This window comes from Balaenoptera musculus, chromosome 9 (assembly GCF_009873245.2).
Source record: "Balaenoptera musculus isolate JJ_BM4_2016_0621 chromosome 9, mBalMus1.pri.v3, whole genome shotgun sequence".
Taxonomy (NCBI): domain Eukaryota; kingdom Metazoa; phylum Chordata; class Mammalia; order Artiodactyla; family Balaenopteridae; genus Balaenoptera; species Balaenoptera musculus.
In genome coordinates, this window is record NC_045793.1 from 41715479 (window position 1) to 41737691 (window position 22213).

The 22213-nt window shown below is 42.0% G+C and overlaps 1 protein-coding gene across 11 annotated transcripts in view; it reads left to right on the plus strand.

Moving 5' to 3' along the window:
- Positions 1–22213, plus strand: part of ELMO1 (engulfment and cell motility 1) — a 554248-nt gene that overhangs the window by 391959 nt on the left and 140076 nt on the right. Inside the window, exon 1 of one of the 11 annotated variants that reach the window (XM_036863270.1) lies at positions 18158–18640. The exons of the other annotated variants lie outside the window; for them this stretch is intronic. The gene's annotated coding sequence lies outside the window, so the exon portion shown is untranslated. Of the gene's footprint in view, positions 1–18157; positions 18641–22213 lie in introns of those variants that run through there. 11 annotated transcript variants of the gene reach the window in all.

The following is a 22213-nucleotide window of genomic DNA, read 5'->3' on the forward strand; positions in this document are numbered from 1 at the left end:
GGAGCCATTGAAGTTTAGCCGCAAAAGGGATTTTGACCACAGTGGGGACTAATTTCTATGTGAGGAGGAAGTCCTCTTGTGCAGGTTCGTAGTGGTGAGGGACGCTCTCCCCAGCCTGTCCAAAGATGTACTGCCGGTGATACGGGAGCTTAGCTGAATCTCAGAGGCAGGGCACGCTGATTGTTCAAAGCCCAGGTCCCCCACTGCCAGCTGGATAACCTTGTGCAAGGGATTCAGGCCTGTCAGTTTCAGATTCCTCATCTGTGAGGTGGGGCAGGAACATTACCACGGCTAGGCAGGCTCTGAGCCCTGGACCGTCTGGCCTGGAGCAAGCACCAGGTGACACAGGACTCTAAATCCCTCTGAAAAAGAAAAGGATACTCATGGCAAAGCTGACGGCAAAACATTTTCAGGCTTTTCCCTCGGATTTAGTGATTAACTTAACAGAATGTCCATCTCAGAGTGCCATCTTAGTGGTCCCAGCTGCACAGTGTCTGTGCAACTTTTATGAGAAAACAGGGATGACCGTAAAGTGGTTCATTTCCAGGGACTGTCCTGGGGTCCTGCCACTAAGAGCCCCTGGGTGTGGCTCCTTATGAAGCGGTTTTATACGAGGATCCTGAGTCATCCAGAAAGAATTAGATTTTGTTGACTCTGTTCTTGTAATTTCCATAAGAAATAGTTAAACTGTTTAAAATCTGTTTAAAAGTTGACTGGTAGATTTAGTTGGTTGAGAACACTGCCAACATGTTTTGCTTTCTCGACATTCTCTATAACTGGAGCATTTATAAAAAATGACATTTACCGAGATTGATTCTTATGAATAATTTTGGGACAAGCTTGACAATAGTAAATATACATCTTGGGGGTTCCTTTGTGTGCAGGGTCTGACTTAGGGCTCTTCTTATTACCAAAGTCTTCCTAGAGTCAATGCATCTTTCTCTGAATGTGTAACATGTGCTAAACTTCTCAATTATGAGAAGCAAAGAATCGATAGGTTCTTCTGCTGGACAGCGGTAAGACACATCAGTCCCTTTCTTTTAATATACATATATTTTATTGAATTATAATTGACATACAGTGTCATGTTAGTTTCAGGTATACAACATAGTGATTCGATATTTTTATACATTCTGAAATGACCACCACAACAAATCTAGTTACCATCTGTCACCATACAGAGTTATATCAATGTTATTGACAATATTTTCTATGCTGTACATTACACCCCCATGTACTTAAGTCCCTTGGTTCAACTGCAGACCATCCCTGAACATGAAAATAATGACAACTCTTTAAGTTAACTGCTCTCTATAACTCTATTCAATGACTTTTGAAACTTCTTTTCCCTTTTATTAACTACACTTTGGGGTGCTGTATGCACTGCTAACTGGTTCCTATGACCTGAATTCCATATTCCGTGGTGGATTGTGTGAGGGATTTGAGAGTGACACAGAAACCATTTTATTAGTATATGTCCAATTAGAAGGAAATTACCTACATTTTAAGTTAGGCATAATGAGATTTAGGCATTTTAAATTAAAGGGCAGATGGGAAGCAGAGTTGGAAAGCTAAGAAGAGTACCATTAGAAGGGAAACTCTCAAAAAATTCCAAGTCCTTTTTGATTTAAAAGAAAATATTTATCTTGTAATTGCAAAGCAAATTATGTTAAAAGGGAGTTGAGAACACACTCCTACAGAGGGATGTGCTTCCAAAGGTAGAAAAGAAGTACATAAGGTCGTGTCATATAGGTGCTCCTCTTGCCAACTGAGGGTACCAAATGTTGAGGTGAGGTGGGGGATGGAGGGCAAAGAGGGGCCCTAGATAAACTGAGGACTCCGAATGAGATGGTAGTGTCAGAAGCCATTTGCTAGGACTCCAATACAAGAGGTGGGATAAGTTAGAAGATCCCAGGTGAGATTTCCAAATATCCCCTGCAAAAATACCAGATCTTGGGGGTCGGGAGTTAAAATATATACTTAATTATCTAAACGTACATAATTCAACTTCTCATTTACACTAATTGTATGCCTGTGCAGGTTTTTCAAAATCATGCTTTTAATCTGAACAGTGGTGAATAATGGGTTAAGACTATCCACCTTCATTTTCCCAAACAGGAGCTAAAGCACTCACCTGCATGGTTCAACACCAGATGCTGGTCTGCCCACGCCATCTCCAGGCATAGGTATAAGCCACTGAGTCTAACAGGTCAAAAGCAGGAGCGAAGGTTGAGAGACAAAAAGAGGGTACCAAAGTGATGCTCAATTTTACAGCAGTTTCTACAGCTGATTGTTATAGAGAGAAAGATCAACATGGAGACTTGAATTTGAGAGATGAGAATGCCAAACTGCTAGTTTCTTCTTTTCCTGTCCTTCCTCTCTCCATTCTTGCATTGTTGCTGTGTATTTTCCATGCAGTTCTGGTAAAATTAAAAATAATAGTGAGTGCTCAGTGCAGCTATGTGGGAGGAAGTCATTTAGGCAGGTAGTCAGTTCAGATATTATTCCCACACCCGGCCAACGCCTTCCCTAGGAAAGTTCTAAAGCCCCAGCTATCTCTTTTGGCGACAACTCATTCAGATTCCCTTCAGGTGCTCCCTTTGCTCTGTCCTTGTGAATACCCATACCTAGAATTTACCACAGTGAACTTCAGTTGTCTGTCAGGTTTCTAGTGAGCAGAGCCTTGCTTTTTCTGTATTCTCGGGATCTACTCAGTATCTGGGATATAGAAGGTATTCAGTGTTACTGTCCCACAGCCGTCATATACACAGCATGGCCACATCAGTGGTCCACTTTTGGTTAATAGTGTTACTATCCAACCTAAACTTTAAATGCCGTCCATCCTTTCAACAAACATTATTGTGTGTTCACAACACAGTGGGCACTGCCCCAAGCACCAGGAATACAGAGGTAAACTAGACAGATGGTTCCTGCCCTCATGGAGCTGGCAGTCTGGTGAGTTTCTATTTGGAAGTTTATGGACTAGACCCTCTTTGTGAAACTAGTCAGTGACCAAAGTCACTACAGTCACTGTTAGGTCCTCTGCCTTCTCATCATTGCCTTGGTTCAGATATTCCTCTTCTCTCCAAATCTGGTAGACAGAATGGCTGGTTGCAATTCTTCATTGCTCCATGGGAGTGGTATGTCTCCACATCCTTGCCATGACATCATGGTGAGTGAAGTGTATTTCTCCCGCCCTTCAACTTTTGACTTGGTCAAGTGATTTGCTTGGGCCAGTGAGATATTCAGGGATGTGAAGTGAGCAGAGGCCTGACTATGGCCCGTGTGGTTGGGGTGGGTTCTTGCATTCTGCCTTCATCATGAGATGAAGTATATAACCTGAGCAGCCACTACCCCTTCATTGTAGGTCCCAGAATGAGGCATATGGACTATAGTTTCCTTACCTAGCCCATAGAATTACAACTTAAAACAGCTACCTTAGCTGACCTGTAGACCTGTGAGTATAAGAAGAGCTTCTTAACTGTTGGGATTATTTGTTACACAGCACTGGTAATAGCTGACTAAGAAACCAACTATTGCAGTAACTTATCTCCCAGCTTCGAAACCTTCCCACTTTCCAAATGTCCTCAACACAGATCTGACCATATCATACTTGATTTAATCCACATCTGTGGCTGTCCATTGCCTGCCTTATAAAGTTTCATAACCTTAGCAAGATGTTCATATTTCTCTTCAATTGGCCTAACATACTTTTCCTGCTTCATCCCCATATCTTCACCCTGCACCTGTCCTAAGCTCTGCATATCCTGAACTGCCCATCATTCCTTGCATAAGCCATCATGCTTTCCTAGCTGAGGTGTTTGCTCATCCTCCTTCCCTCTGCCAGAAATGTCTTCCTCCATCTGCCTGTTGAAATTCTACTTTAGGATTTTGCACAAGTGCCACCCCAGTAAGATGGTTACCATCTCCCTTTCATTCAGAATGAAATTCTGCCCCTCTGCCTTCACAGCATGGAATTGAAAATTTCTTTTGGAAAATATCTTTGAACTATAGACTAGTAGTTTATTTACAAATCTATCTTTCTAAATTAAGTAAGCATGTCATTGGAAGCAAGAACTATAGCTCTAAATCTTAATATGGTCAGTGTTGTTCTATTCCTAGAGACTATAGGTACTAAGTGTTCTGCAATTCTGCAGAATAAAGGATTTTCTTGCCCCAAATTCCAACAGACCTTATCGAGAAACACTTCTAGACCCTTTTTTCCGAATCTCTTCTTCAGATGTCAAAACTTTGAGGGAGTTACAAATGGATTTTGCCATTCATTTCTTAAGAAAAATGAAAATTATTTTTCCACATCTGTAGCTTTATATAAGATGGATGGAAGGCCTCAAAGACATAGAACAGTTGCAAAATAAACTGAATTTCTTTTTTCCAAGGAGAGTGGTTGGACCCCCTAGTTTAAAAAAAATCCCTCTATTTTATTTTTTCACCTTCACTCATGTCTTATATCACTCTTGGATCTGCTTAATTCACATGCCCTGGCCATTTGGGGAGTACTCTATTTCTCCCTAGTCTTGTTTCCGGGCCACTGGGGAAAATAATGCCAATAATGGCATGTATCCTTTCACAAGATGGCCACCAAGAGACTTTCCAGTGCAGAGGACAGACGTGCCTTCCAGCAGTCCATCCCATTTAGGTGACTCCTGTCTCCCTGAGCACGCCCAAGAAACATGTGCGTGTATAGCACGTCAGATCGTAAACATGAGCGCATCATGCAATTCACAAAAATTACCTTTTGTATTTTACCTTTACCTCCCAAATTTCTCTTAAATTAGAAAAAAAGTTGCATTCCTCAAGAGTCTCTTAAGAGCAGGCAGATTTGATTCGTGCCACAGTGATTGTGTGTTTTAAGTGCTGGAGGAAGTCAAGTGCCTGGAACTCTTCTGGTCCCGATTTCCTTATTTCTCTTTCACATATCCGTTTGCGTGGCTTGGCTTGATTCGAGGTGTACGGCATATGGCTTTTTGCCGCTTGAGCTGCCACAGAAGTAAATGTCACTGGCATATAATGCCAGATTTCCATTTTTTGAATCACAGAGCATGGGATTCTGTCTGAAAGCTCCCAGGCCGCTGTGTGTTCTTAAAGCAGAAGCAGAAAAGGATAAGAACCACATCTCAGAGATGCTCTTCCTATTAAAATGTGTCTATTGCGATAAGAAGTATATATAAAATGGAGATGCTGTTGCCCTCAAGTGTGTTAGAAAAAGCTGCTTGGCTTGTTTTATGGGGCAATGGGCAACCCTGGATATTTGTTCCAAGCCTCAACTAGGCAGATATCAGTCAGGAATGTAGAGTTGTCTTTGAATTTTTTCAGACAGAGAAAATTCAGTGGTGCACATACCAGAAAACATAAGACTGTGAATAAAAGATATTGATGGTTTTTTGATGCAGTTTACCAAAATTTTGTATTCATTAAACTTTCAAGTTATAGAGCTCTTTAGGACAGACTTGGCTGATGAAAGAGCCCAGAAGCTGCCACAGACCTAGCCTGAGCCTTGGCTTCCCACCTCCCCCTCCTCACTGCCGTCACCACCTCACTCCCAATCCCCTCCCATGGCTGAGGAATCAAGAGGAGGGTTTGGAAATTCACAAAGAAGCAAGAAGTTCAGTCAATAAGTTCAATAAGTCAAGAGCATTGACCCTGAACCCAGAGTGGGATTCAAACCCTAGTGCTAGGTGATCTTTGGCAGATTAATTACCTTGCTCTGTTTCTCAGTCTCTTCATGTGTGAAATAATATAGTTGGAACTTAACATAGTTGTCGTTAAGGGTTAAATGAGCCAATATGAACCTGCTCATATGAAATGGCCAATATTTGACCGTTTCTGAATTGCAAAATTGAAAATTCTGTATGGTTTATCCTAATAAAGCACTTGGGCCATTCCCATGAGGATTACACGATGCTCCAGACGAGGTGTAGGAGACGTGGGTTCTAGTCCAGTTCTGGCTTTAGTTTAGTACATGACCCTGGGCGGTTCTCCTACACCTGCACTCAACACCTCTTTTCCTTTGTAGACAGAGGTGGCACCTGAGACGATTCCTCCCTCTGTGCTTTGAATTCTCTCGCTTCTCATATCTGCTCCAGGACTCTACTCACTAGTCTCCTTTCTAATCCTCACATCATCAATCTCGTCCTCTTGGGTGCTGTCTTCTCACCAGCATAAAAATGTACTCAAATCTCTTGCATTTTAAAAAAACAAATAAATAACTCCTTCTCAATCCTCTCTCCATCTCAAGCCAGGTTTCCTCAAATAGTTGCCTCTATGTACCATCTCTTTTTTTTCCTTGCCATTAGCTTATTAATCCACTGCAACCTGTCTTCTGCCCTCACTAAAAATATAGCTCAGTAGAAGGAGAGAAATAGGACTCTAAAAAGCACTAAATTATACTGTCAATACTTGAAAGCCTCTTCAGCCACAAAAGCCACCAGTTTTGACAAAGTCAAGAATGACCTCTGATGGACATTTTAAAATCTCTGTCTTATTTGCCTTTTTTGGAGCACTTGACCCTGTTAGCCACTCTCTTCTTAAAAACTATCTTACTGTGGCTTTGGAAATGAACACATACACAAGATACATACATGATACGCTATACATATTAAAGGAAGAAATAAAATAATTATCGTTGTTCCAGTTACTAGTGATATTTTTAGACAAAAAATTTTTTAAGGTAACTAAAAATATAACAGCTCAAGGAGAGAAATATGACTCTAAAATGCACTGATCCACATTTTGAATACTCGAAAACCTCTTTAAAGATGTAATTTCTAAAAGGCAAGTGGAGATTGAGAGGACTCATTGAGTTCTTCTAATTTAAGACTGGAAAGAAGTTACATTGTTACGAATCTCTGTCCTGATGAAAAAGACATCAAAAAATTATAAAAATAAATCTTTTATCCCTTACTCCTTTATACTTATTGGCATCCTCCCTCCTCCCTTTTCATTTTCTTCTCTTCACCTAAAAATCTCTCCGGTCCTGTTTTTTTCACCCCTGTTCCTCTTTCAAGTTCTTTACAGTCTCTTTTGTTCCCTGCATGGCCAAATTTTCCAAGAGAGATTGCAGTCTCCTTGCCCACCTCCTCCACTCACTGTGGTCTGACATTCACCCAAGTCCACCTACTGAGACTGCTGTATTTAGGTCAGCAGTCACCGCCTGAGTGTCAATCTGACAGCCTGTTCCCTATGTTCATCCTGTTCCATGGCCCTAAAGCCTTGGCTCGTGTCCCCACCTGTGCTTCCTGGGATCCTCTCCATTCCTTGACTCCCAAAACACTGAGACCACCTCTCAGTGGCCCCATAAGCATAGGCATTCCCCCAGGCCTTCTTCTTGTTTCTCTCCTATCACTTCCTCCTCCCTACCCACAACGTCTCATCTTCAATCATCCATCGACTCCGCGAGTGGCACCTTGTCTCTTAGACTGTGTTTGTCTTTTAATGTTCTCCCTGAATCTGGACTCAGCCCACCTATAAGTCCTCTTTCCCCTAGCTGCCAGAAACACGCTTCTAGAACACAAGTCTTCTAACAACACATTCATACTCAAAAACCTTCGGCTTCCTCTTCTTACAGCATGATAGCAAAAGCTCCACTATTCTATTGCGAACCACTTTTCTAAATGAAACGCTGATTGCACCCTGCAAAACACCCCCTACTAACCTGTAATTAATCATATTGATGGCTCCCCAAGCATGCCTTGCACATCCAAGTCTCTATCTTTACCTATGTTCCCTCAACAAGGAAGACCCTTCACTTTTTCTGTTGAAATTCTGCCCATCCTTTCAAGGCCCAGCCCATGGGTTCTGCAGAGCCCTTCCAAGGAGGCATAATTAATTTTTTTCTTTTAGGTGCACTTTCTTTTTCCCTTTCTTGTATCACTTAACATGCTTGGCCATACCTTGAGTTTGAAAACTTCTTTTAGCCAGTTAGCTTGCTTCAGACAGGTCCCTTACCACCCCTTATCCCACCTCATGGCTACTTTGAGGCAGCACTGTGGAATCCTGGAAGGACCCATTGAAAACCATGGTCTTGGATTATAGTTAGTTACCTGCACTCTCTCCTTCTTGACTCTACTCCTGAGAATAAGGACAAATTCTGCCTCATCTTTCTATCCCAAGGTGCCTACCAAAAATTATACAGTTGCTCAACAGACGTTACATGGATTGAATCTTTATCCTTCCACTGATGGAAAAAAAGAAAAAAGCTGATAATGTTTATTTTTTTAATAAGATAATCATGTTTTAAAATGAAAAAAAGCACATCCCAGAACAAACTTTGCAAACTGTAGAACATTTTCATTCTTAAGTGAAAATTATTATTGTGTGGCTACAATGAGACAGGAGAAGGAGTGATAGATACTTCAGAGTGACAATTTCTTTCTGGACCGGGAAAAAAATTAAGGCACTTCCAGGAGAGAAAGAAAAGAAATTCTGTGTGTGTGTGCCTTAAAAACACCTTTAGATTTTGTCTTGGTGGTATTTAGTGCCTGACAAAAGCCAATTGATTTTTTGTGCTGGCGTGCGCTCCTGCACAGAGACCAGGGCCTGAGATGCTACAAACACATTCACAACCCAAACCAGGCTGTGGCTGAGCCTGGGCGGCCTAGCCTCCAGTTGTTTGTGAGGTTGATTACCTCCCATCCCTCCCTAGCTTTTTTATATGGGTGGAGGACCTGGAGCTCCCTCTGCAAAAAAAGAAAGGAGGAATTGGCATCCCCAGTGACATTAAAGGGTCCCTTGCTACCATTTTGTTGGCAGAAACCTTGACATTTCAGAGAATTTTAAGAAACAAATTGGGACAAATTTCCTGTTGGGAAATTCACCAACAATTGATGACCCTCATTTATAAAGCCATGCAATACAATGCAGCTATTTAGAATCAGAGACATTCCAGCGAGAAAAGGAAAGGTCTGTGTATAGATGTTCATGTCATTGTTATTTACAGAAGCAAGAAAATGAAAATTAAACCAACAATTTAACAATGAGAAGATGATAAATTAATTTATGGCCACATCTATTTATATGTCAGGTTTTTCAGTTGTTTAAAATGACATTTGTGAATAGTATTTAAATATAAGAAAATATTTTTTAATATTATGTCAAATGTAGTGAGGGAGCAGGATGCAACATTATATCTTAACCAAGTAAAACTACAAACGAAAAAGCTTTTAACATTAAATTTGAATGATTTTAACAATGGTTTCTTCTTCACGGTGTGATTAATTGTAATTTTTTTCTCTTTTATTAAGTTTATAATGTTAAGCATGTTCTCTACTGAGCATGTATGTTCTTACAGTCATATTTTAAAAGACAACTTTAAAGTATGGGGGTACAGAGCTGTCACTAAGCTCCAGTTGTAGTCTGTTAAGTGGTACAGGTCTAGAGGGAATTCTTTGACCTCAACACCCCACATTATAAATTCAGGCTAAGTTTGTTTAGTCTTCCTTAAAATAAAGCATGGGGTTGAGCCAGCTGTGCCAGCTGAGCCAGTGCCCTGCATCTTCAACCTGAAGTTGATTGGTACTAAGATCAAAACCCTCTGAAGCTCCATTTGAGGAAGACTCATTAACTGGAAAAAAGTTCTGAGCAGATGTTACATCCTTGAAAAAGTGAGCCAGATCACAGACAGAGCGGGTCCCAGCACCTGGGCTGCTTATAAAATGGGTTTGCGAAGGGGAGGTTTCCAACTGCTTTCCAGTGCACCCTCTTCTCTCTGAGGCTGGGGATGCAGGAGTGGGAGGAGGGAGGAATGGGAGAAAACATGAGATGAGTCACTGAGATGTTTTCAAAGATATCCTCATCTCATAACTTTATCCATGATGTTGGGTAGAATGACAGAGAAGTACTCAGAAGGATTTTATCACTTCCCTAAGTGTAAAGGTTTGCAAAAAGATTTTGTATTTTTGGCTGAGGTATCAGAGACATGTAGAGATGGTAGTCCTAGTGTTGTGTGAATAAATCTGACTCTAAGGAGTTCACAGCATTGGGCATAGCCCTGGAAAGAGATAATTACAAAATAACGTGGCGTGCAATAGCAAAAGGCCATACGTTGTATGAAAGTAATTCAGAGGAGGAATTATATAGGAGAAGGACTCTACTTAGGAGGGTTTTAATGTATGAATAGAAGCTTACCACGTGAGCAGAAGAGAATTGACTGGGAAAAGACATAAAATAGGATGAATACATCAAGAGAAAACTTAATAAATGGAGCTCTCTTGCTTTCAAGATTTTAAGGTTGTATTCTTGGGTTCCCAAGACTTGAAAGAAAAAACATGAAGAAACATGTGAAAGCACATTATCAGTACTTCCTAAACATTAGTTGAATGAGTGGAGGCCCAAATTCCTTACTTAAAAACTGGACTTTTTTGGTGAAAGATATTTTTTCAGTGTATGTACAGAACAACTGAGATGTCTGACACACAATAGATTCCCCCAAAATATAAACAAGAGCACTTATTCATGGTTGAACATATGTCATTATTTGAAATATTTGCTTCACAATTCTCATGCTTGTCACTGCATTAAGAGAATTATGGGCAATGCATTTTGGAAATCATGTTTCGTATTTGCCGTGGGATGACTTGGAGGGAGAGCATTTTTGCATTTAAAATGGATTGATTATTGCCCTTTGGGTCCAATTTTTATTTATATTATCAAATTAACTCTTTCCTGCAATTACTGGCTTTAAAAATGCAGGCCAATACTGATCAATAAAATAAAATTATACTTTGGTCTGAATTTAATTGCTGCACATATTAGGTTGCAAAGCTCATTCTTTGTGAGAGTTGGGAATAACCTGTTAATATCATTTGCCTAGGGGTCATGGTTCATATTAAAAAGCTTTCTTTAATTGGAAGTAAAATAGAGAACAGTTTGCAAGCAATCTGGCTCTGACAAGCTGATGATATTGAAGGACTGAGATTAAAAATAAGCCTGTCCTTGTGGTGGCAATGCCGGTTTGCCATGAGTGGTCACACTCTGAGTTGGTTTTCCTAGAGAAGCGCTGGGTTATTGCTGATATTGAAGCACTGGGCACATGGTTGTAATGCGACTGGCTTCTGACAAAGACAGCTTCTTTATCAAGGGACAAAGTAAAAATAACTGAGTTCAAACAGAACTCAGCCTACAATTTCATACGGTGACCCCCTTGGTCCTGTGGGTGTCCTCACGTTGTGGTTTCATACCTGGCTCTGTACAGACCTCTTGGACCTTCTTCCAAGCCCTCAGACTCTTCTGCTTTGCCCATCCCCTTCCACATCAGATCATGACCTCCTGAAATCTGACAGACTAAATCGCTAGTGCCTTCCTCTTCCTCCCTCCTTGCCTGAATAAACCGCATCTACTTATCTTCTTGATTTTCTTGGCTTCCCTCTTGCCCAGAAAACCCTCTGTCCTTCCCCTTCATCCCTGGCTTACCCTGTTCCATTGCAGTGTAATGCCTGTTATAACAGGAGACCAGGACACATCGTTTATCTGTGAATCTGTAAGCATAAAGAGCAGAGAAAGTGAGGGCATCAGATGTCAACCATTTGATGAAACAATAGATTTAATCTCTACCGACTACAATGAAATTGGTCCTTTTATTGAGAATATCAGAAACTAAATTTTTTCTCAAAACGTGGAATTATTTGCATGTGAAATTCTATGTTTTTCAGAATTGAGAGAGGTTTACTTATGCATTAGATCTGAAAGTCAAGAAGAATGTGATGACAGCCCAGAAGCATCCCTTTTCCTAGTGGTGAAGAAGCTGTTTCCCATTTTGCATCGTCTAAAGAATAACCTACCATTGGCCCAGTAGCTTTTTGCCACCATATTGCCAGTGGACATGCTTGGCAAGGCTGAGCTGAGGATTTTGGCATTTTCATTTTTCCTTTTGGCATGATTTTTCATCATCCTGCAATTCTGGAATGCGCTTCCATAGTGTACTTGAAAAATTTGAGCTGGCAAGACCGTAAGCTTTCAGAATTCACCAACTATTCCTTTAAAGGCAGTCAGAATTATAAGAGATGCATCACATTAGGCCTTGCTCTTCTGGCCCCCACGGTCTTCTCAGGTCAGCTCATTCCATTTGGTCCAGTCCTTCACACCCCAAGGACTTCTAGACCTTGACTCTCCAACCTTATGAGTGCGAATCATGGCCACCACCTATCAGAGGTCTGTACTCTGGAAGAGGAAAGAAGAAATGCATGGATTGGAGACTTGTTTATAGATGGGTTTGCATTTCGTGGATCTGGTTTTATTTCAGTGTTTGTAGGTTTTACTTATATTTTAGGCATTTTAAAGGGAAATACAAAAATAGCAAAGCTCAGGGACATAAACTTCTTCATACTAATGCCTCATAATGTGAGTTACAAAATATAACGCAGTCTTAGGATGCTAGTGCGACTATCTCACCTGCTGTAGACTCCTTACTTATGGGAGTGCTGAGGCATGGTGCAGTATACTGCTCATGGTGCTTCACAGACAGACACCTGACTTTGAATCCTGAGTCTACCATTTACTGGATGGCGACTGTAGACAGTCTACTTAAATGTCACGGATCTTAATACCCTTTTTGGAAAACAGGCGTTATTATGATATTGGCCCATTGTAGGTTCTGCATATGCATTTGCTATTATTTCTCTCATCTTTCCATGGATGTTGAGGCTACGTCACATAGAGCTTAGCATCCTGGGACCTAAAGATACAGACATTATAACAGGCTTTGTCAGTTCTGCTTATGATCACCTCATCATGAGGACGAGAAAAAGAGAAGTGGCTGTCTGTGTATGGGGATTTGTCTATGGAATGTTATTATGATTATCTCCCCTTGGGGATAAAAAGATATGTAAAAGTTATCCAGACCATGTTTAGTTGCGGTTTTGCATATGTTTTCGTTTAAAAATACACCATGTAAAAAAATCAGAGCTAACTATATACTGGCCAACCCAACCAACTAGAGAAACATCTCTCAATATCTCTTGAATGAAATAAAGCTACAGAACGGACCAACAGTAATTACACTTCTGACCTATTAGGATAGAGTCCTTACTTCTGACCTCACACGCTTGGGGAATATGGTCTGGTCCAGTCTGTACTGGGACTGTTTCTGTTAGACAGGGTAGAATTGAAGTCAGTGTGTGGATGTTCTCACAGTAGGGTGAGGGGGGTGCCTTAAGAAGGCTAAGGTGTAGTTGGAGGTGAGCCTTGTGCATTATGCACCCTACTTGTTCGAAGTTTACTTGTAGCTCAGTTTGACCCTAATGACCTCCCTCCCTCTTAAGAATGAATCAACCAAACAAAAATGGGACTCAGTGTCACCATGTCATGAATTAAGGAGGTCATTACCATCACATTCATTGCCAGCAATGAACATGAATCCTGATGAAACGGATGCCCAGCTTGTGGAAGTAATCTCTTTGGGACCAAGAGTTGGCAAATAGAAGGATTTGCTATTAGTGCCACCTCTTTATAACTCAGTGAGTAGAATCTTCTTCAGCTCTCTTTTAAATGCCCAATATAAATGATGCTCATTTTAGTTAAAACCTGTAGGTAGACTAAGGAAAATGCAGACAGCAAATTTAGAAATCACCCCACAATAGTCGCTGTATTTTCTGATCCCAAAATATATTGTCCCCTAATGTAATTCTTTCTTGAGTTGCATATCTATTTTTAAAGCATTACAAAGTTATATGACTTACATCAAATTTGGTAATAATACATTTAATAAACCATGTTTATGGAAAAGAATAGAATTTAATTAGCTTGAATCTTTCCCTAAGAAAATGCTGGATAAATGGTACTGGCAGTGCCTACCTGGAACAGAGCAGAGAGTACAGGCTGTAATGTGGAGGTGAAATGGAAAGAGATTTCTTCTGATTTTATTCAGATGCGCCGGCATGATTACTTCTCCCTGAATTTTCCAGGTATTTGGTGCTGTAATTCCCTTCTCCTGTCTGTAGACAGCACATAATAAATCTGAATGTGTTCGGAAGCTTGATGATACACTACCAACAATACATTTTGAGCCTCCAGAGTGCAAGTCCATTAAATGTATGCGTCATACCAGTTCCTGGGGACTTGACAAGCAGAAATTCAAATATCAAGCCGATAAAACCCAGGTTTCCCTGTTTTCTGAGGTCCAGCAGCAGCTCTCTTTTTTTTAATTGGAGTTGATTTACAATGTTGTGTTAATTTCTGCTGTGCAGCAAAGTGATTCAGTTATACATATGTATTCTTTTTCATATTCTTTTCCATTATGGTTTAGAACAGGATACTGAATATAGTTCCCTGTGCTATACGGTAGGACCTTGTTGTTTATCCATTCCCTGTATAACAGTTTGCATCCATCAACAGCTCTCTAAGCTTGTATATGCTCTTTTCATTACATAGCCTAGAAAGGGAAGAATACCCAATAATGGCCAAGTTAACTCACCCAGTCTGTGATCTCAGTAACAAAACTACGAGACAAGTTTACACAGGAAAAATTTGGGGAAGATTTTCCAAAGACTCTGTAGCTATTCTGTATAAAGTGACCCCTCTGGAAATGTGGATGAAGCTGCTTATTTTTCAGAACTAAAACCATGACTAGCTAGGTGAACCAAACTGCCTGCTTGCTAGGTTTTGAATAGAGGAGGGGAGTGGATCAGACTGAAGGCCAAAAAGTATTCTCTGTCTTCCTTGCAATTTTGTCTTAAAAATGAATTTTCTAGAAAAAAATTACCCAAAGATAATATGTGATTGTTCATGCTAATATGTGATCTACCTGTCTTCTTGCTGGCAGGTCTGATAGCATCTCTCACTACCTGGTGAATCTGGTCTTCAGGAGCTCACGTGTTCTTTCTTCACATACCTGCTCACCAGCATAGCTACTGAGCCCAAACTGTGCTACCGTCCCCACCCTCAACTCTAAAATTGGTAGTCAGTCAAAGGAACGTTACCTTGTTCTGATGTAAATGGGTCCTTTGGGGTGGCCTGGAGTAGTGAGCCGTCCCCATTCTCAAAAAAAAATGCCCTTCTCCATTTTATACATTAAAAATTAATTTAGGGTTAGTCTTTTTTTCCTTTATTTAAACCCTCTCTTAGCAGTGATTCTCAAGCTGTGGTGTATATAAGAATCCCCTGGAGAGCTTGGGAAAATGTTCCTCAGCTCCACTCCTGACACTGTGGGTTAGGAGGGATGCAATGGGATCCCAGCAACCTGCATTTTGTTGAGAAGTCCAAGTGATTCTGATCCGGGTGGTCCCTGTACATCACACTTAAAGAAACTGGAGCTAGAATCTTTTTGTTCACATCCCAGCTCTGCCGCTTTTTATCTTCGTGACTGTGATCAAGTTACTTAACTTCCCTATGCTTCCATATCCTTGTGGTTATTATAGGGATAATAATAACACCTCATAGGGTTGTTGTGAGGCTTAAATTGGTTAATCCAGATCAAGTGCTACCTGGACTATTAACTGCTTCATAGACGTTAGCTAGATCAGTCCAGCGTGTTATGGATGCCTTGAAACTGACTGTTTCAATCGGTTTGGTATCCTGTTAACTTGTTGCTGAGAGTATCTGGGGAATATATTGTGTCATGTAGGTGTGTTTGGGGCGTGAGGGCAGGGAGTCATTTAGTGAAGTACTTCAGTGGCTCGTCATTGCTTACAGGATAAAAACCAAACTCCTGAACATGATTTCTGGGACCCGGCAGGTCTGGTCTCTGCTTGCCGTCCAAGCTTATCTCACGCCATCCTTTTAATCATTCTCACTCTGATCAGCCGCGTTTGGCTTCTTTCAGGTTTTCAAAGATGTCACCCTCCCTTGTAGGCAGTGCACGTCTAGGCAGGCCCTTTGCGTGTATTACTCCTTATGTCTGAGACAGTGTTCCCCTCACTTTCAATTCCTTAACTTTTACTCTTCCTTTAGATCTTAGCTCAGATATCACTTCCTCCAAGATATTCTTCTTTACCTCACTAAGTTCAATCTTTTTTATTATTTGTGCTCATAGCACATAGCTCTCCTTCATCCCCCATATGCAAGTTACATTTTAATACTTTTTGTGTCCTCTGCTAGGGTCACTGTGCTGTAAGGCAAAAAGCTTGCCAGTTTGTTTTGTCACTAGCACAGGTTTTTTTTGTTTGTTTGTTTTTGGCACATAAACACTCACTAAATATTTGTTAAACAAATGATTAAATTTCCAACCAGGGAAGACCTGGCTGGAATGATATGTTTCTGCATAAAAGCAGCGGCAATTTGGACAGTCTCAGGAGGGTGAGAGGGCGAAGGGTAGGTGCCCCCCCCCCCATGGCAGAGGAAGGTAGACAGACGAGGTTAGAAAGTTTCCAGAAAGGTGGTAGAGGAGACCTGAGATATCCACGCCCCTGGAGCATGGAGGTAGTCTGGACAGAGCTGAGAAAGACTGCTGGGTCCCTGGAAGGCAGAGCTGGGGTGAGAATTCCTTCCCAAGCTCACAGTGGCACAAAGAGACAAAATGGAAAACCAGGACTCAGATTTTGGAGAGGGCAAATACAACATCAAGACCACTGGGCCAGAAGTGAGCACTTGGAGACATGGTTTGGAGCAAGAGTCATTTAGGAATAAAGGAGGTGCAGGGCTACTGTTGCTTATTAGACACTGGGTGTGTGGTAATGAATAGCTCACCTTGCCTCCAAGGGCCAGAGACGTGCAAAGAGCCAGCCTCAACTCGCGCGGAAGCCTGGTCTGTGTCTGGTTTTTTGTTTTTTGTTTTTTTGGCTGCGTTGGGTCTACGTTGCTGCATGCAGGCTTTCTCTAGTTGCAGCGAGTGAGGGCTACTCTTCGTTGCGGTGCGCGGGCTTCTCATTGCGGTGGCTTCTCTTGTTGCAGAGCACGGGCTCTAGGCACGTGGGCTTCAGTAGTTGTGGCTCCTGGGCTCTAGAGCGCAGGCTCAGTAGTTGTGGCGCACGGGTTTAGTTGCTCCGCGGCATGTGGGACCCGTGTCCCCTGCATTGGCAGGCGGATTCTTAACCACTGCACCACCAGGGAAGCCCTGGTCTGTGTCACTGATAGTTTGAGGGCACCAGGCTTGCAGAGACCATTACAAAAGAAAAGGTTCTCCTTGAGATTCATTATGATGGGACAGAGAATAATTCCTTTCTCTCAAACATAAGCCAGAATCATAGCCTTCTTTGACACTTGCCATTTTCAGTCAGTTTCTGTAGAATTGAGGGCTTCCCACAGACCCACGTGGGAGATTACCACCGTCTGATCCTGGGTTTGACCAGACCAAGCAGCCATTCGTTGCTCAGTGGCGGCCCCTGTTGTTAAAGAGAAATGTAGCAGCGTATCCAAAGTGTGACATAACTCTGGTCATGCAACCAGAAGAATTTGGAGCAAGCAAGGGAGGAGTCAGAGGGGATGTAAATGGGCTGAGGAAATCCCCAGGGGGATTCCCCAGCATTCAGGGTGCTCTGGTGAGGTGCTAATACAGAGAAGAAGCTGAGCCTAAATGCTTTGTGCAAGCTTTCTTCCGCAAGCACCCGGTTTAGTCGCTTTATTCCAAAGGTCTGCTAGGAATCGCCGCAGTGCCCTCCGAGAAATGCCATTGCAAACTTTTATTTGAGGGCTTTTAGGGCTGTTAGATGACAAATATTTTAAAAGATACTCCACTAATTCTTTAGGTAACTTACAGTAAATTTTAATTAGAGGTGGAGGCACAGGACGGGCTGTGTGTGTTTGTTTACGTCCTGAGTAGGAATCAGAGAATGGATCCTCCCGTGGGAACCCTGCTGGGATTCACTCTTGCATGAAGGCATTTATGGGTTTGTGAACACCCCTGGCATGCGTGTGCTATGTGTACAGAGTGAGGCTGTTACATGACATTTCTAGACAAAAACTGTATGTGAAGAAGAGGAGGGAGAAAGCAAATTCACAATCAAATGAAAGTAGGGAGGAGAGATGAGATTGCAGTTGATTATGGGTCTGGCAGCAGATGTTCTACATGAATCCAACTCGCTGCAGCCAGTCTGTTTCCATGGCAACAGAATCAGTAATTATTGAGCCCGGGAGCTCCCCCCTCCTTTCTCCCAACAAGGTGGAGGCTGATGAATATGAACCATCTCCAGCCCACCACCAGCTCTTTCTTCTTCTTCTTCTTCTTCTTCCTCTTTTTCTTTTGTTTTTAGTTCCTTATAAGGGGAGAGTATTGAGTAGTACCAAGAAAAGGAGCTGTCTCTTTATTGATGAAAGAGCATAGGGCACTAAAATTAAATGAAGTTATTGTTTTCTCTTGTGATACTATAAGAGAAAAGCTCTTCCTAGAAAAGCCAATGATCTCTGAAGATGCTAAATAAATGAGCAGGAGTTTCCCTGAAATGGAGGCTCCCTTTGATTGGCTGATCTTTCTACGATTCCTGCCAATCAGAGCACCCCTGGGCTCCAGCTCCATAAACATAAGCAAAGCTACATGCTTATTCTTCCGGACTTGAAGTGTATACCGTTCAAAGGTGTGCGGCGGGTCTCCATTCACATGGCTCAACTGGAAACCTGTTTCGTGAATAAGCTTACTCAGGAACCATCTGATATTCCAGCACATTGTTCTTCTGGGGGTCGACTTTAAGTCATTTGGTGGCAACAGCAGCTTAGAAGCAGTATTTGTAGTTGGGAAAGATGGACTTACGGGAGCTTGGTGAGTAAACCTCAGTCGTACACATCTGTCTGCTGGTATTAGCAGCCTGAGCTAAAATGTAGCTTTGTCCTGTTGTCTGCCGAGAAAACTGTGAATTGGAACAAGCACATGGAAGAACAAGCATTCTAGGGTTCCTGTGATGTGTGAGCGTCTGTATTCCAAAGGCTGCATGCATTGCTTGGGTATGATCGGATTTGTAGTTGACTGTGTATTATACTGGGATATTGGTTTGTCTAGTTAGGATCAGTGTGAGGAGTGGAGTTTTGCATTATCTCCCTGGGCACTGATCCATTTCAAAAGAAGATGCTTTTAAAACTAAATTTATAAGAGTCAACCCTGTGCATTGCTGGGAAGAGAGAGAAAGGTGCAGGAACGGAGCTGAGCTGTGAGCTGCTTGATTGTGTTGCTGGTGTTTGCATTGTGAAGGGAGATGTTATTACGATCGTCTGTCAAACACTTCTTCAGACCCTCAGCCACAGAAAGAAGCATCTCTTCTGGGTGTGCTGCCGTTCTCTGCTCGGGAACTGTGCAACTGAGCTAGGTCGTGTCCCTTTCTTCTTTCGTGAAACCCGTCTCCAAATTGAAATATGTTCTCTCTCTTTTTAAAAAATTATTTGCAGAAAGAGTTAGAGTGCAGTCAGAGAGATTCTAGCTGTCAAAAACCATGCTTCTAAATGACTCTGTTTTGCATCCTTTTAAACCAGAGAGGGTTTGCAAAGTTGTATTCAGCGATTGGCTCCTTGCCAGGGAAGGGGTGCTCTGGGCTATTGCTCTGCTCCCTAGGGTTTAATTTTCTGACACTGGTGATGAAATTTTCAATTTTGTTGGGTAGAAGAAGGAAGAATAAGAAAGCAGTGCTGTAAACAGGCAATGGGGGGGGCAGCGTGTGAAAGGAGAAACTCTTTTCCTTTAGGGACCCTTCTAGCTGCAAACTTAAAAATATATGTGGCAAGACAGAACTCAAGCACTACACTCAAATGTAGGATTTTAGAGGAACTATAATCCTTCCAAACGTGAAGAGGAGAGGCATTGCCTTTGGTTTGGGTGCAGAGAGTGGCGGCTGAACTTGGGGCTTCTAGCTCTGCCTAAGAACCTCTCTCTCCCCAGCATCTCTGTCTGCTGATTTTGTGATTTCCTGTGTTATGTGCCAGGGAAGCTGACAGCACACTTGATGTCTTCTATTTACAGTCCACTTGGGTTCAAATAACAGAGAGAATAGAGAAAAAAATCATTATCATCTGGTTCATAAATACATGCACGTGAAAGAGTCATATATGGGAAATCTTACTGGCTTATCCTTTAAAACAATGTCCTATTGACAGAATAGTGTTGTGGGTCTTCACATGGCTCGACAATGGAAATTGCTGTGTCCTAAATGGGCTCTGTGATGAACGGGTAAAGAAACAAAAGAGCTAGGAATGTTTTGCCTGTGGAAGACTCGAAAGCAGGGTGAGGGCGATTGGGTGTTTAGGAGAGACCTTCTACTTTTGTGACCAGTAAAGAGATGGGGTTGACTCTCCAGAGCAGAGGAAGAGTCTCCCAACTCTGGGTGACTGCACACAGCACAGGGGGAAACCTGGCCAGAACAAGTCAGTGTCCTGTTTGTTAGCTGAAACCTCTCTAGAAATGTAGGCTGTCCTGTGATCCCAAGAAGCTCAGGATGGTGTGCTGGATTGAGAATTCCAATCTCAATGGGATGGGAGGCGAGTGTGAGCATCTCTCCCTGCTGCATCTCACTCCTCAGTACACCTCAATACAGGCACAGTTTGGAGGAAGTCTGTTTTCTAGTGGCTGTGCATTAAGTGACAGTCATCTCATTAGAATGACCCTCCATACTCTTTTGGTCTCTTCTCTCCCCCACTAGTGTCACTTGACATGAGTGAAGTGCTGGCACCTGTTGGCAAGAATGAGAGAAGAAACAGCCTTTTATGGAAGCAGTCAAAATGTAAAAAAAAAAAAAAAAAATTAAGAGTAGTTATTAGCCTATTTTTGGATCATGGAAGTCTAAGAATTTGAAAGCTATGAAACTCTCCCCTGGCCTTAAGAAAATACATTTATTCCTAATCCCATAACACTTTAGTGACAGCCCATTTCAGGGTCAAGTAGGATCTCTGCCCTGCGTGACTAGCCAAGAATTTATTGTACTCTCAAGTTCATTATCTCCTTTTTGCAAATGGGTCCACTGAATACGGCCACAGCCCTATCTCAATCAACTGCTGGCTTAAGCAGTGGCTTCAGTACCTGAATGAGGTCCTGGGCATTCTCACTGAAGGTCTGAATTAAGAAGTTTTGGAAATGATTCTAGATCACGGTGGTTTCCTCACTCCTGAGCTTGGAGGGTTGGTGAAACTGGAGTTATGGGACTTGAAATGAAAATGCTCTTTCAGGGACCAGAATTAACTGCATGCTTGTAACTGTTCTATTTGCTCCTGAGAGAGAAGGCTTCTTCCCACTGCCTCTTCCTGGCATTTGCAGGATGTGGGACATATTAGAAAGATAAATGTAAAGACAAAGAAAAGCGAATTCCCTTAGATTTTCAAGTGACCATCAGAGTTTCCCGGTATAAGTCAAAGTGAATATAAATACTTTGAATCTAATCCCTGAAATTCAGCACTGAGAGCTAGAATCATAGGTTTCCTCAGTTCTCCCAGCAGTTGAAATAAAATCAATCACAACAGGAATAGCTAACCTGCCTCGAGCATTAGCTGTGTGCCAGGCACTGTTCAATACATTTTATGTAGAAGTAATAACTCATTGGATCTTTATAACAGCCCAACAGCGCTACTTGTACTCCTTATTTCCTAGATGAGGAAATGGAGTCACCAAAAATTTAGAGAACTTGTTTACGTTTATCCAGCTAGAAGCTGGCAAGTGCTTGGTGTGCTCACACAGTCGATCTACTTGTTTGCTGCATTCATGGATGGTGGAGTCTGAGTGGGTAGGGAAGGAGGTCTCCTAGGCTATCAGTCTGACTAGTGGAGTCAAGCCACAGGGCGTTGCGTGAAACAGTCATTGCAATAATTAAAGTCAAATTAGAAAGGCACTTTGGGGTGATTGGTTGAATTATTAATAATGCCGTTTAAGAAAAAAATTTTGAACTAAGTAAAAACCTGTCACCAAAACGTTGCATTTGTTCGCCCCCTTGTGTTCCTGTGTGACGTGCCACCTTATTCTGCAGAGTGTTTATTTGACTGGTGTGAACTGGGTCAGTTTCTATATGAGACCAGCTCCTCCTGGGCCATCTGTGAGAGGTGGAAGGTCGCCAGTTTCATGGCTACCCTTTGCTTGCATTTGCCGGGAATGGTTTGCAGTTGCCATAGCAATGGTGAGGGTCATGACAGACCAGAACAACAGGGCAGCCAGCTAGGGGGTTTCATGTCTTGAAATGGCTGTGGGAATTACCAGGGCTACCGTGCTTTCTGAAGACCTTGTAAACAGGAGTGATGATCCCAGCTCAGAAAGAGATTCCAGGTAGTAACAGTGGACATAAAAAGATGGAGCAACTGAAGACTCAGGTTAGGCCTGGAAATCATCAAACGACATAGATTTCAAAATATGCCCCCCAGAGTTGGG